Source organism: Cicer arietinum, chromosome 5, assembly GCF_000331145.2.
Source record: "Cicer arietinum cultivar CDC Frontier isolate Library 1 chromosome 5, Cicar.CDCFrontier_v2.0, whole genome shotgun sequence".
Lineage (NCBI taxonomy): Eukaryota > Viridiplantae > Streptophyta > Magnoliopsida > Fabales > Fabaceae > Cicer > Cicer arietinum.
Genome location: NC_021164.2, coordinates 45548441 through 45555969, shown reverse-complemented (window position 1 = coordinate 45555969; position 7529 = coordinate 45548441).

Here is a 7529-nt window from a genome sequence, read left to right as displayed (position 1 = left end):
TACATCAGTGGTCCCTTAACTTAATTTCAGGTAACGTTTTAGTCCTTTATCTTTTTATTTTCCCGATTTAGTCCTTTATTCCTAAAAATATCAAATAAAGTATGAAAGTATGAGTTTATTTGAAGATTTGCGTTACGAATTTGATGAAATTTGTATTATATTGAAGAATATAATTAATTTTATGAGTTTTGATTGAATTTTTTTTTCAATTTTTGTATAAAAAAGGATATCATTGTTGAAATTTTAAAACATAAAATATCAAATTGTCACTTAAAATTAAAATAAAGGACCAAGTCGGGAAAAAAAAAAGATAAAGGACTAAAACGTTACCTGAAATTAAGTTAAAGGACCACAAATGTAATTTAGCCTTTAATTTATTATGAACTTTTGCTTTTTCTTTGTTGTTTTCCAATTTGTTTTCCTAAAAACAACCAATTTAGATTTCTTCCTTGACGATTTACCATGTTTTAATTTCCGTGGTTTATGGGTGTTGTTTTGTTTCATTGAGTTAATAAACACCATAAATCGTATGCAACTGTTAGAACAACAACTGATAATCTGGTATCTCTCCTATTGTCGGTGACCCTTTGATTCAGGACGTTCGTGGATTAGTTATTATTAGTTATTTATATATATTAGTTATTATTAATCTAACTCATTTAACTCCATATTATTATTATTATTATTATTATTATTACTATTATTATTATTTTTATTTTGCTAAAACAAAATTAATAATTATTTAATCTTCTTTTTAATATCCCTCTATTTTTCCAATTTTTACTAATAATTTATAAATTAGAGTGATTAAAATAATCAATATAAAAAAAACATATTACTAATAATTAAAACTCTCACATTCAAAATAATCTCTACAGTTATACTTATTTATCAAAATACTCACATTCTAATAATACCATCATATTAGAAAATAGTCAAAATTATAAAATAAAAAATATAACGTCAATATTTTATATTAATTACTAAATCATAATAAATATATATAAAATCACAATACCATAACAGTATATAAAAATAAAGGAAATCAAACACAATATCACTACTATCTCAAGATAGTTATTTATAAAAAAAATAACTAAAAATAGAAAATAGTTATAAATAATTGAAATATAACTACGTGCATACTTAATATTAGTCAAACACACATAAAAGTATTGCATTAATTGGATACACGTATATACACGTAAAATCGTATAAAATCATTTTTTTAAATATATATATATATATATATATATATATATTACACTAAAATACTATTATTTTTAAAAAATAGATCAAAGAATAATATATAATATTTATTATTTATATCGCTCATGTAATCTAATATTTATAAAACTATCACATCAAAGAAATCACCTATATAACGAAAAATTAGTCAGAAAATTTATCATCATATATTCTAAAATAATTTTAATATTAAATTAATTATTTAAAATCGTACTTAACTAATAAAATAATTTATTATAAAATTTAGGGTGTTACAATTCTCCTCTTGTTAAAGAATTTCGTACTCGAAATTTAGAGTGAGTGAACTAATATTTAACTTACCACTCTCAAGATTCAAACTTAGTCTATAAACATATTTAAGACATTCAATCTTCAATTAAGCACATCATGTAAAAATCAACTAACATAGCATGTGTAACACCCCGTTTTTCAAAGCGAGGGTGTATTTTTTTTTCAAAAGTAATTAAAAACGAACAAAGAATTAAATCAGGAAATGCCTTTGGATAAGTAATTGAGTCATTATAATTTACAAGCAGCGGAAGAGTTTCTCCAATTACAAATCCAAAACATTTACACAACATCAAATGGTACATGGAACCCATTCGAATAAGAAGTCAAACTGACAATATTAGTATAAATACAGTTTTCCAAACTAAAAATACTCCAATCCAAAAAGAAGGACACCTAGTTCCTATACATCATCCTAATCTGATCATCCTACCAAAAAGCTATACACCCTGAGTATCTCCACGCGCCCCGTGAGATCCTCCTAATGTAACTGCAATCACGCGTTCCCATCTCCATTCCCGTCCGTAGGGTACGAACCGGTAGGACCGTCCTGACTCTCATCTGAGGGCAAAGCCCAGATTTCCACAATAATTGTAAAGGGTCACCAACCAAAAAAAATAACAATTACCACATAGCAATTAAGATTTTAAATGCTCAAAATAACCTTTCAACTAAGCATGCACCTTAAAAGGGTTTCCATATGCCAAACATGCATAAACAAGGTTGAGAAATGAAGTTTTTAACAAAACAACATTGTTGTATTCGAATACAGCATCTCTGTATTCGAATACAAGGCTGTTTCAGCATTCAGCAAAAAAAACAGCATGTCTGTATTCGAATACAACAGTCTGTATTCGACTACACAGCAAGTCAGTAGCAAAATGTATTCGAATACAGCAGTCTGTATTCGACTACACAGTAAGTCAGTGGCAAAAACAGCATGTCTGTATTCGAATACAACAGTCTGTATTCGACTACACAGCAAGTCAGTAGCAAAATGTATTCGAATACAGCAGTCTGTATTCGACTACACAGTAAGTCAGTGGCAAAAACAGCATGTCTGTATTCGAATACAACAGTCTGTATTCGACTACACAGCAAGTCAGTAGCAAAATGTATTCGAATACAGCAGTCTGTATTCGACTACACAGTAAGTCAGTGGCAAAAACAGCATGTCTGTATTCGAATACAACAGTCTGTATTCGACTACACAGCAAGTCAGTAGCAAAATGTATTCGAATACAGCAGTCTGTATTCGACTACACAGTAAGTCAGTGGCAAAAACAGCATGTCTGTATTCGAATACAACAGTCTGTATTCGACTACACAGCAAGTCAGTAGCAAAATGTATTCGAATACAGCAGTCTGTATTCGACTACACAGTAAGTCAGTGGCAAAAACAGCATGTCTGTATTCGAATACAACAGTCTGTATTCGACTACACAGCAAGTCAGTAGCAAAATGTATTCGAATACAGCAGTCTGTATTCGACTACACAGTAAGTCAGTGGCAAAAACAGCATGTCTGTATTCGAATACAACAGTCTGTATTCGACTACACAGCAAGTCAGTAGCAAAATGTATTCGAATACAGCAGTCTGTATTCGACTACACAGTAAGTCAGTGGCAAAAACAGCATGTCTGTATTCGAATACAACAGTCTGTATTCGACTACACAGCAAGTCAGTAGCAAAATGTATTCGAATACAGCAGTCTGTATTCGACTACACAGTAAGTCAGTGGCAAAAACAGCATGTCTGTATTCGAATACAACAGTCTGTATTCGACTACACAGCAAGTCAGTAGCAAAATGTATTCGAATACAGCAGTCTGTATTCGACTACACAGTAAGTCAGTGGCAAAAACAGCATGTCTGTATTCGAATACAACAGTCTGTATTCGACTACACAGCAAGTCAGTAGCAAAATGTATTCGAATACAGCAGTCTGTATTCGACTACACAGTAAGTCAGTGGCAAAAACAGCATGTCTGTATTCGAATACAACAGTCTGTATTCGACTACACAGCAAGTCAGTAGCAAAATGTATTCGAATACAGCAGTCTGTATTCGACTACACAGTAAGTCAGTGGCAAAAACAGCATGTCTGTATTCGAATACAACAGTCTGTATTCGACTACACAGCAAGTCAGTAGCAAAATGTATTCGAATACAGCAGTCTGTATTCGACTACACAGTAAGTCAGTGGCAAAAACAGCATGTCTGTATTCGAATACAACAGTCTGTATTCGACTACACAGCAAGTCAGTAGCAAAATGTATTCGAATACAGCAGTCTGTATTCGACTACACAGTAAGTCAGTGGCAAAAACAGCATGTCTGTATTCGAATACAACAGTCTGTATTCGAAAGAGGAAGAGTGGAGTTGCGAAAACCTTGATCTAACTCTCCCCCAACCTTGGGTTACCAGTTTTGAAGAAAAGAAAGCGACGAAAATGAAAATGGGAGAAAGGAGGGAATTTGGTTCACGGGTAACAAAGAGGAAGAAGATGGAAAATTCCAATTTTCCTTCCTTTCTTTTTCTTTCCTTTCTTCCCTTTTCCTTCTTTCCTTTATATACTCTTTTCTTTTCCTTTTCCTTCCTTCTAGTTTTCTTTTCTTTTTCCCCCAAACAAACATATATAAATATAATAAATATAACTTAACAAATATCTCAAAATCTAGATATTTGTTAAATTACCGTTTCACCCGAAACGCATTAAATTCTCCGTAAAGGATTCATCGCAGTTAAATTCAATTTATTTATCGACGAGAAATTTTAATTGGCATCAAAATATCTTTTTGATTATAAAACTCCAAAATATTATTAACTTTGGCTTAAAAGCCTCCGAGCCAAAATCCAAAATACACCAAAAATACATAAATGGTACTTTAAAATTATGGGTCTTACAGCATGATAGACTAAAATGACAATAAATCAATTAAAACATATAATACTTATCATTCAATTAGGAAATAAAATACCTATGACATTTATCATTCAATTATGAAATAAAATACCATGGAGTTACTCACTATAATTTACATATAAAATATACATATAGATTTTGTCAATAATAACGTAGTTTATTTAGTTTGGTTAAATGAAACTCATTTCTAGTAGGTTGTCAATTTCAACTATTTCTTTCAAACCAAATATTACTAGTTTTACTCCTTAAAATAAAGTCTAAATCTTGTCACCAAACATACAACAAATTTAACTTAGTTCTGACAAAGAGAGTAACTTTTAAAATAATAAACACATCTAACAACTTAATAACATTATAGTAGATTTACAATGAATTACTCTATAAAAACATACTCTATATATAATCAAGGAGAAAAAAAAACTAATATAGAGATACTATTTCCCAATAACATATATTTAATAATTAAATTCATTCAATTGATATAAGCAATGAACATGTTTTTTTAACTATTTACAAATAAAATTAAAAGGTACTTATAACAAAATAATGAGTTATCGTTGTATCTTTTATTGACGATGAGTCATCGGGGTAGCTAGTCCCCCCTACTCATGTAGTCAACTACTTAAAAAACTATAACTCGAATTATTCAAATTCAAACATGGATAATTAAAAGTATCTTTAATGTGGTTCATGAGTGCGAAGGCGGTGCCACAACTCCTACTCCTTACTTTAAGTTAAAAACCCATTCAATTACACCTTCCTAGTAATTTATTTGTAATTTACAACTAATTATAACAACAAAAGTAAGGACACTTGCATCAATATGAATCATCAATCAAAATAAAGAGATATAAAATTATTTCACTTTTAAACACTCTCAACTACTCTAAACATTATTCACAACTTCCCAACACTTAGAACGCCTGAAACATAAACACTTTCACATTCACCTAATCACATATGCATGCATATAACTTATTCAATAATTGGCATCATGATGTAAATATTCTCATAGCAATTCAACAACAACAAATTTATCACAATTAAAATAATAATTCACCCCCTTCTTTTTTTAATCAATCTTTATCATTTAACAAAAATTGAAACAAAGATTTTTCAATTAGCAAGTAAAGTAAGCAACTATTTTTACTGAAAGTTAATATAACAATCATAAACCTAAAATAAATCTCGTAGTACATAAATTATTTTAGTGGTTAATCAATACTTTAAATTTGATTTCAAACACTTAAATTATTTTAAAAGGATCACTAATCTTTTAATACCATAAAATAATATTGCTTCATAATTTCAAACTTTTCCTTGGATTACTTCTTAATAAATATTACGATTTTTTTTAACTACTTTTAAAATCAATAAGATTACTAAAATTTCACAATTATCTTAACCACCAAAATACCTTTCAAGATATTTAAGCACTCTTAAAATAATTTTTTTTTCAACCTATATTTAGAAATCAAATCAAATCATGTATATAAAATTAGATACAAAATTTTCTAATTCACCAAGACTTCTAAAATAGTTATATTTTTTTTTCCTGATTTCTAAAAACTATTTTTACAACAAATCTTTTTTTTAAACTTTAGATTAGTCTGTAGTATAGAATTATTTTTCTCTTGTGTAAAATCAGTAGTATAGAATTATTATTACTTTATAAACAATAAAAATTCAACTCAATTTAATATTTTTTTAAAATAATCAAGAGTAATTCAAACAAAAGTTATTTTTTTCATTTTACAAAATAAGTCAACTCTAACTCACATAATTTTTTTTTTAACTTCTAAGTTCTACCACCTCTATTATTCAAAAATTATTATTATTAATAATAGGAATTTCCTAATATTTCAAAATTACTACTAACTTCCTAAATTGACTTCATTAGCAAGATCAAAACTTTAATAGTAATGTAATGAACCTAAAGGCAAGGTCTATCAATCGATAATTAGTATCACTTCGATTAAATTCATAATTTCAAACATATAGTAGCCCATCAATAGAAAAAATTATTTCTAACTATCCACTGCAACAAAAGAGCAAAAAATCAAAGTTATAAACATAAATCCAATCAAAAAGTAATTAACTCAATCATGTCAACAATTCAAATTAACTTAAATTTTGAGAAATATTTTCCTATTATATTTAATCACTTAAACAGGAACTTAGAATCTACAAAGCAACACAATTAGAGTAATAAGATAGTAAATAGTTAATTAGTAACTTCAAAAATATGTACAATTATACAAAAACATACATCACATAACACAATAATATAACGAGAGAAAAAAACATGATAGTGAAAATAATTAATACACAAAAAAACACAATTGACACGACTGATATTTGACTCACATTGAATCAACACTTAACGCACTCGGCCTGATTGGACAACCAGGCTCTGATACCACTAATGTGACACCCTAAACCCTAAAATAATATTATATAATAATTTATATTATATTTCTATGAAATTTGCAGCAGATAAATAAAAATATGTTTCCAAGAAAATAAAAACTTTTATTTTTAACTTAGGATATCATGTTTCTCAAAAATCAAAAGGAACACTTTAAACTTATTTTCTCTATTAAAATACTGTAATCTCAATAAGCTTTATTTAAGTATTATTAATTGATTTAATTTAAAAACTTACTAGTACTTCTTAGATATTCATACAAAAATTCGTTTCAAATTAAAAAAGTAAAATACAATTTAAGCCCTTATTCCCGATATCACCTATCAGAGTGTGGTTCCTCCCAAACTTGAACTTCAAGATTCATTAACATGTAATAAGTGCGATTTCGCAAACGCATGGCCAAGTCAGTCAAACACAAACAACGAATGAGGTAAGTTTTGAAATCATGATGACAATATAATACAAGTAAAAAGAACACACAAACAATCATAATAGAACCGTATCATTGCACAAACATTCCATCAAGAAAATATCACATTAAAAAGTCAAAATCACTCAAGGGAAATCAATAAATCTCACTATAACATCAAATCATCTAAGAGAAATTATCACCACACACGACACATATTAATCACAACA